Source organism: Pieris brassicae, chromosome 4 (assembly GCF_905147105.1).
Source record: "Pieris brassicae chromosome 4, ilPieBrab1.1, whole genome shotgun sequence".
Classification (NCBI taxonomy): domain Eukaryota; kingdom Metazoa; phylum Arthropoda; class Insecta; order Lepidoptera; family Pieridae; genus Pieris; species Pieris brassicae.
The window spans coordinates 8,071,343-8,078,607 of record NC_059668.1 but is presented as its reverse complement, the minus strand read 5'-3'; the positions used below and the strand labels follow the sequence as shown (position 1 = coordinate 8,078,607).

The following is a 7,265-nucleotide window of genomic DNA, read 5'->3' as shown; positions in this document are numbered from 1 at the left end:
TTTTTGAACTATCATATCTCCTGCATGGATGGCGAGTCTCAATATATATTAAAGAATTTCATAATTCATATTTACTACGAATATATATTTTCCATTACAGTATAAAAATCACAACTGTATACAGCAGGAAGTATGTCACGATCTATTGTCTACGGAAAACCTTTCCTAAGATTTCCTAAATGTATTCAGAAAACTTGGTTAATACTCGGCAAACAGCACGAGTGGCCACTCAAAATACAAAACTTAAAGCCTTCGAAGTGAAAGCCACTAGAATATGCTAAAACGTATCGGATAGACGTGAAATCTGAGTTATACAAGAGTATATAAAGAATAAATCATTCTTTATCGATCACAAAAAACAAATATGGGCCGTGTGATATGTTTAGAAAGATTAGATTGTATACTTTAGACACGCTTTGACATAATCAGTTATAAAAGCATGTGTTTTGGCCTTTTTAATTGTGTTCATAAAACGCGTTTTAATTCACAAAAGCGTATGCTTTTTAATGTGCCATATCCAATGGAAATATATCAAATTGAAACGATATATGCCGTAATAAAACCTTTTTCGAACATAGTACTTTTGAAAAATAATTAACGTTCGCAGTCGTGCATCGACCCCGAGTTCGTTGACATTAAACAACTTCGCATCTTTTAGATTCTATTTCACTGTAATATATAATTCTAAAGACTGACATAGTCGGGATTTAAACTGGTTGAAAAGGCTGTGCTAGTAATTAACTAAATAGTACTTAGGCCCAATTACTCGGACCGTGTCAACGGCCTCACTGAAAAATAAGGTTAAAGTTCATAATGTTTCGAACTGAAGTCGAACCGTTAGGGTTGAAATATAGGCATACATACATTCTGCATTATTCTTTACATTTCTTGGACGTTCTCACCCCAGCTCTTGTGGTTTATTGACATTTACTTTCCGAGGGTAAACTCGCCTTGAATAACGTCTACGCGTCTTGAATGGTAACATCAAACAATTTTTTTTATACTAAATAAACTGTAGCTAATATCATTTATACGTCATATTAGTTCCGATTAGATACAGATTAGGCAGGTTATTTACATTTATCTGTGTATGTTTTAGAGATAATTGGTTTGATTGATTTCATTTCAAATTTCAATGTTCTTAAGGAATTTTTTACGAGTATAGATTTCATATCAGGAAAAAAGAACATTAATTCGATAAACACATAGATAAAATCTCTAACCAAAAAGGATATACAACTCAGCTATACGCTGGTATCACTAACCATACTGTTTTCAGTTTCTATAATTGATAGCTAATCACGTTTGCATTAACTTTCACTTTTATCTCGTTTAACGCGTTAACTATGACAATTTAAGAAAACTTTTTATATACTTTCAGGCTGTGAAGAAAGCGATACATACAATGTACATAGTTATAATTAAGTACATAATAAATCCAAAGCAAAGTAAACAGCTAGCACGGTTTTGAAATAATATTGCTTCGTGGATTACGTACGTAGACCAACTAATGCAATATTTATTAGCTTTTAACGTTCCCTCGTAACCTGAAGAAAACTTCATACATGTTGAAATAAACTCAAATGTGTGGTTTAGTTATTACTTATTATTGAAGTGAAACTTCTTTAACGGCGTTGGAAATAGATTTACCGTTACATTTTTCGGTTACGCGTCTCTTGCGTGTCATCTTTTTCTTGCCACTACCACGGTTAGTTCGAAGAAATTCTAAGCCTAATATAACAAAAATATATAATAACGGTAACAATGATAGTAATAATTCTATTACAATTAATTAAATTCTGTTATAATCTTAGTAGTAATAAGGTAAAATGAAATAATTGTATTATTTGTATTCATGTCTATGATAATAAAAGCCTTTTGTTAAACTTTATCTAATTTAACTTTATTTAACCAATTTCTGTAAAGTTGCATATAGTAGATTATTATTTAAAAAATAAGGTCATAAAGAAGTTTCACTTCTTACGTGTGTACACTAGTACATGCACACATTTTTTTAATCAGCGTAAATGCTTTTCATATGCACTTAAAAACGAGTATCAGTACAACAAAACATAAAAATTAATTGCATGAAATATATCATGCATACGGCAGTATCAATTAGTAATATAAGATTCGCTAGAACTTTTCTTGTTATTTAAAATAAATGTAGGATTGAAAAAGTCAATACAATAGCGGCGTATTCTAGTGTATATTCAACGCCAATCTTAAATTTAGCTTGAAAGTTGGGTTTTTGGCTCAAGTTCAAGTGGGGCAGTAACAAACGATCCCGCCATGCCTCGTCAATGAGACAGCTTAATGCCGTCCTGAAGCCTGAAGGCAGGACAAATGCTCTGTCGTTGGTACTGTACATTGCTAAATTAGTATACACTGCTAGTTAAACCTTGGAAAGGATATTGTATTTCGTATTTAATATATTTTAACAAAAGTGTTGGTAATTTTTTTTATGATATCGTATGAGTAGAAGACATGAAAATATGTCTTAAATATACGGATAGATACGGATCTAGGTTTTTGACTGCATTTGTTTCTATGATTTTTTTTATACACAACCTGTTGTCGGTTTTTGGGTTTAAGAAAAATCCGTAGTACAGTGATTACACCGGACTACGTATTAACGTAGTCCGGTGTACAGCCGTGCTTCGAACCTCGACCTCTGCGTTGCGAGTTGTGCTCTTTGAACCTACTGAAGCCACTAATCCAATGCTTTTCTATACTTGTACTTAAATTTTAAGAGTGATAAAGCGTGGGGGTCGTTTCTTCCGTCGGTCGTTTTTTTTGTTGTAAATAGAGTGATGATTTCATGTCAAATTTGCCACATATTTTATGCAATTTAACTAGCCTTTTTGTATTATAGAGCATGCCAACTCTCTCTCAACTCAACTTAAGTAACGTGTGTATTGTCCTCGGTACGGCGTTTTCCCATTTTAATTAATGGTAAGTAGTAGTTCATAACAATGCCAAAGTAGTCTTAAGTATATATAAGAAGATCGTAAATAATAATAATAATATAGCCTTTATATTCCGAAACTCTGTTATCTGTGATCTTTAATATAGTTTCTCGGAGTTCGGTGTGCCTCTTGGCAAAGGCCTCCTTTAACCCTTTCCACTGTTCTCTATCCTTTGCGACTCTTCTCCAGTTGTAGCCAATTCCAGCCAATTCCAGAGTTCGTTGAGGTCATCGAGGTACCATTCCGCCAATATATTGCTCCAAAAATGAATCAGGGCTCCGTAGTATATAACCCGTCCATGTCATTTGGTCTATCTTAGTGACAATGTCTGTCACACCTGTTCTAGATCTTATGTCTGTGTTTCTTTGTTTGTCTAATTATCTTATTCTCAGCATGCTTCTTTTCCATCTATTTGCTATTCCTCTTTTTATGTCTTTGGTGGCTTTATCAGTTGTAGAGATAAATTGCCCCAGATAATGCGTGTAATACGATCGTCTTACACAGTTTTTACCGTGAATAAAATAAAAGTATATTGGAGTATACAATAAAATTTTCTATTGTTTTTATAACCTTACAATTTTCCTTATTCAAAGATACTTATCTAACGCTATGAGAATTTCCGTGTAGAAGTTACTTATTTTTACTTTCTAACATTCATTTATTACGCTTATCTTACCTTTGTAGAGTTTGGGATATTGTACAAGTTTTACCGTGTAATAACAGTTACGAGAATAAACTGTACCAGTGTCCTAGTTTTATTATGGGTTCAATATTACGTAACATTTTCATTTCGCAGTTCATTCTATGCTATCAACAATCTTGTAAAGTGTCTATGGAATTTGTGTCAAGTAACAATGATGGTTTAGTTTATACTCATTGTATTTGAAAAATTCACTTACCTTCAATATACTAAAATTTACATAGATTGTTATTTATCTAATTTTATCCATATTCAATAGGATAATTGTGGGCTTAATACATTTGATGTAATTTTAATAAGATGCGATATTGCGTGCTGACTACCTCAGTTGCTTTATTTTCGATTCGGATACTTCGAGGCGATGGACGTATTATAGGTCATCTTCGATTAATAAATTAAATACTCATCTCATTCATAAAAATATATTAATAACCTATAATCTAACCATTCTCAGACACCTAGTTCATGACATAAGACACTGCTATGAGCTGATTGTTGACAGTCTTTTTCAAATTAATTCTACACTTGTCAAACATTGATAAATTGTCAGTGCATGTTTCTGTAAACATTTGAAATAACGTTTCATTTAACACCATTTTGTATAAGATGGAATTTATATGAAGGCAAACTGAAATATTTTCAAACTGCGTTTGAATAAAGTTGTCTGGACAATTGACAGTCAAAGTGAGAAATGTGACAATTGCGAGTTCACCCTTTTATCATTCCCTCTGAAATATAGTGTACAAAATTCAAATCGTTCGAAACACTTTGGCGTTGCATTTTCGTCTTCAACGCTAGCCTAATATTAGCGACATTACCGTGTTTATAATAGTGTTTAACATAAATTAGGCGCCAAAGTGAACATTGTTGCATGTAGAGGTTTGTGCGGGCTGGCATCGCCTATATAGAGAGGTCGCTGCTGCCAAATTGCCCGTTCGCTTATCATTTGGATTACGTCTAGCGCGGCCACAATATACCACGTCACGGGTATATCCCACATTTTAAATTTATGCATGCCAGAGATTTCGATGAATAATCGAAGCGTTTCCGATGAAATGCTTGCAATATACCGCGGATTATGTGGAAATGGTGTGCATAATGGTGGGCTTTATCAATTATTACATTGCGGCTGAACTGTGGTTAGGTAGTATTCAACTAATCTCCGAAATTCAATATGAAATGTCTTTATTGTACGTAATTGATTCTGTTACTATTATGTACATTAATTGTAGACTGCTAGAGATAACTTGTAAGGGATTTGTCTATTCGCATAGATTTGTCCTCGTTTTTTTTTATTTTCAAATCTAATAACATATTACTTGTTAATACTTGCTAAAGCAAGCAACGGTATCATTCTAAAGCCAAATCAGACACCTAATTCAAATCATAAGTAAAATCTCTATTGCCTTATTAATAAGACTTATTTGCAACCTCATTTATCACCCAAACCACAGTTAATAGGTATTACACAAATACTTAGCTTTATGAGAGGCGGAGAGCGCAGAATCCCCTAATTTAAGGCAAAGCACGCCACCACTTGTCTCAATGACTTTTATTTAGATTCAGAGTTTTGGAGCACACATTACAGTCTACGGACTTTTGTTTCCCCGCCGTTAAAAGCGTCCAGTTGCAACCGCAGACCAACAGAGTTTTGTTCGTGTGTATAAGAGTTGCAATTTTTGCACTAATACCCTGAAACACGTCGTTCCAGGCTTTTATTTAAGCTCCTCTGGAACCCTGAGGCAAATTCTTTCATTAAAATACGCGTATAAATTTTTTCGAATAATTTTTGCATCTCATGTGATGTTTAATTGTGGTCTTTCCAGGTCGACGGGTTTAAGAAATGCGATGACTCGGAAAATATTGGCTCCCGCATGATTTCCAGTGAAGTTGATTTTTATGTCGATCCCAGCAATTCTTTAACTCCCCGTTAGTTTCGTCCCATTGGCTTATCGAATAATAAAACATTCACGTTTCCAAATAAAAAAAACTTGTATAAGCTTTTACGATTTCAGTTATGAATTGGATGGATGTATTGACTTCAATATATAAAAAATAACTTTATGTACGCTCGTACAAACAAACAAATTGTACATGTATAATATTAAAATATAATTATAGATAAAATAAACAATATAGATTTTCAAGTGCCCATCTAAAATTAAATTACATTACCCAATCAGACACACAGTTTCTAAAATTAAGTAACCTCATCTAAGAAGAGGCAACCGTAAGGTAGATATTTATAGGTATATTCAATGTGTAGCTCTAACGACGCGTGCATTTCTTTGACGAGTGAAAAACGTAGTCGACTTCCTGTGCTTCGGTCCTTGCTTTGCCCGGCGCGATGAGTGGAGTGTTATAGAGACGGTTTACACGCTATACTAATATAGAACCTTATTTCTCAAATCGTTGCTTTGAGGCACGTGTGTTTATCGACCCATATATAAAATTGCATTTTAGTATTGTCTTTTGTTAACATACTTTTTACACATTGAAAGAAAACCCCCTTTTCACCGGATTGAAGTAAAGTATTATTATGGTTGTGTTATATTAATTTTAAATTCACCGTGATTACGCACGCTGTAAATCACGCGAAACTTCGGATTTTTTTTAATTATGTAAAATAATTATAAGTTTATAATAATACATAGCTTCAATCTGGTAAAAAGGGTTTTCTTTCAAATAGAATTTTTTATGTATACAGTTCTTTATAATGCCAAGAGAGTTTGGGAAAATATTATAAAGAAAACAAACGAAACTTTAAAAAAATTATAGGCGTAAATTAAAGCGATTTGGTTATATTTGTGTGGTAATCCGAGTTTTGAATAGCCCAAGCAGAAGTTCAACTTGTTATGAAGACTTTAGATGGCCTACATAGTTTTAATACGTCCATGTCAGCCATTTTGAAGGCGGTTATAGGTAGGATATAACGCCTACCATGTTAGTTTGCGTATTATAAAATATAAGGCGTCGACTTCTCTATAGTTCTTAACAATTTCAAGGAACGGTGGTATCGTCAGGATTTATTTAGTTCAAGACTCTCGTACTTATTACATATAAGGGTTCATTTGCGATGGCTTAAATTAAAAAAAAAGTTATAAGTGGTAGACCAAAGAGAATTGTTTAAAAATAAACGTTGAGATTTTTAAAAAGTAATTTTGTTTGACTATAATGACGTGGTTGTAAAATATTTATTGATATTTGTACATCTACGACAGCTTTGTTGGCTTAGCCTAGAATGCAAAGGTTTAGCATTACGCTGACAAAATCTTCCTAAGTATAGTGTTGGTTTCGTTTTGTTCCAAATTCGATGTGTTCTGTTTGCTTTGTGGAACTTTTACATAAATGCATGAATGTAGATTTACATGAACGAATTGCATGAGCTAGATTTTTGTTTTGTTACTGCTGAGATTGATAAATCTTCTACCTACCCTGGTTTTGTCCATGTAGAGGAACAATTAGCTTCCGGTTTAATATTTTCGATATTTCTATTTCAATATAGAAATATTTAGGTTTTATAAGAAAGTTCAGTCATAACTTATATTTACTTAACTTTATTGCTTTAAGATATTTGTGTTTAAAAACTCTTGAAT

At 33.0% G+C, this 7,265-nt stretch overlaps 1 long non-coding RNA gene across 1 annotated transcript; it reads left to right on the top strand.

Moving 5' to 3' along the window:
• Positions 1-2,107: 2,107 nt before the first annotated feature.
• LOC123708946 lies at positions 2,108-5,774 on the top strand. Its single transcript, XR_006753670.1, has 3 exons — positions 2,108-2,360; positions 2,876-2,955; positions 5,496-5,774. It is a non-coding gene; the product is annotated as an uncharacterized LOC123708946 (long non-coding RNA).
• The last annotated feature ends 1,491 nt before the right edge of the window (positions 5,775-7,265 follow it).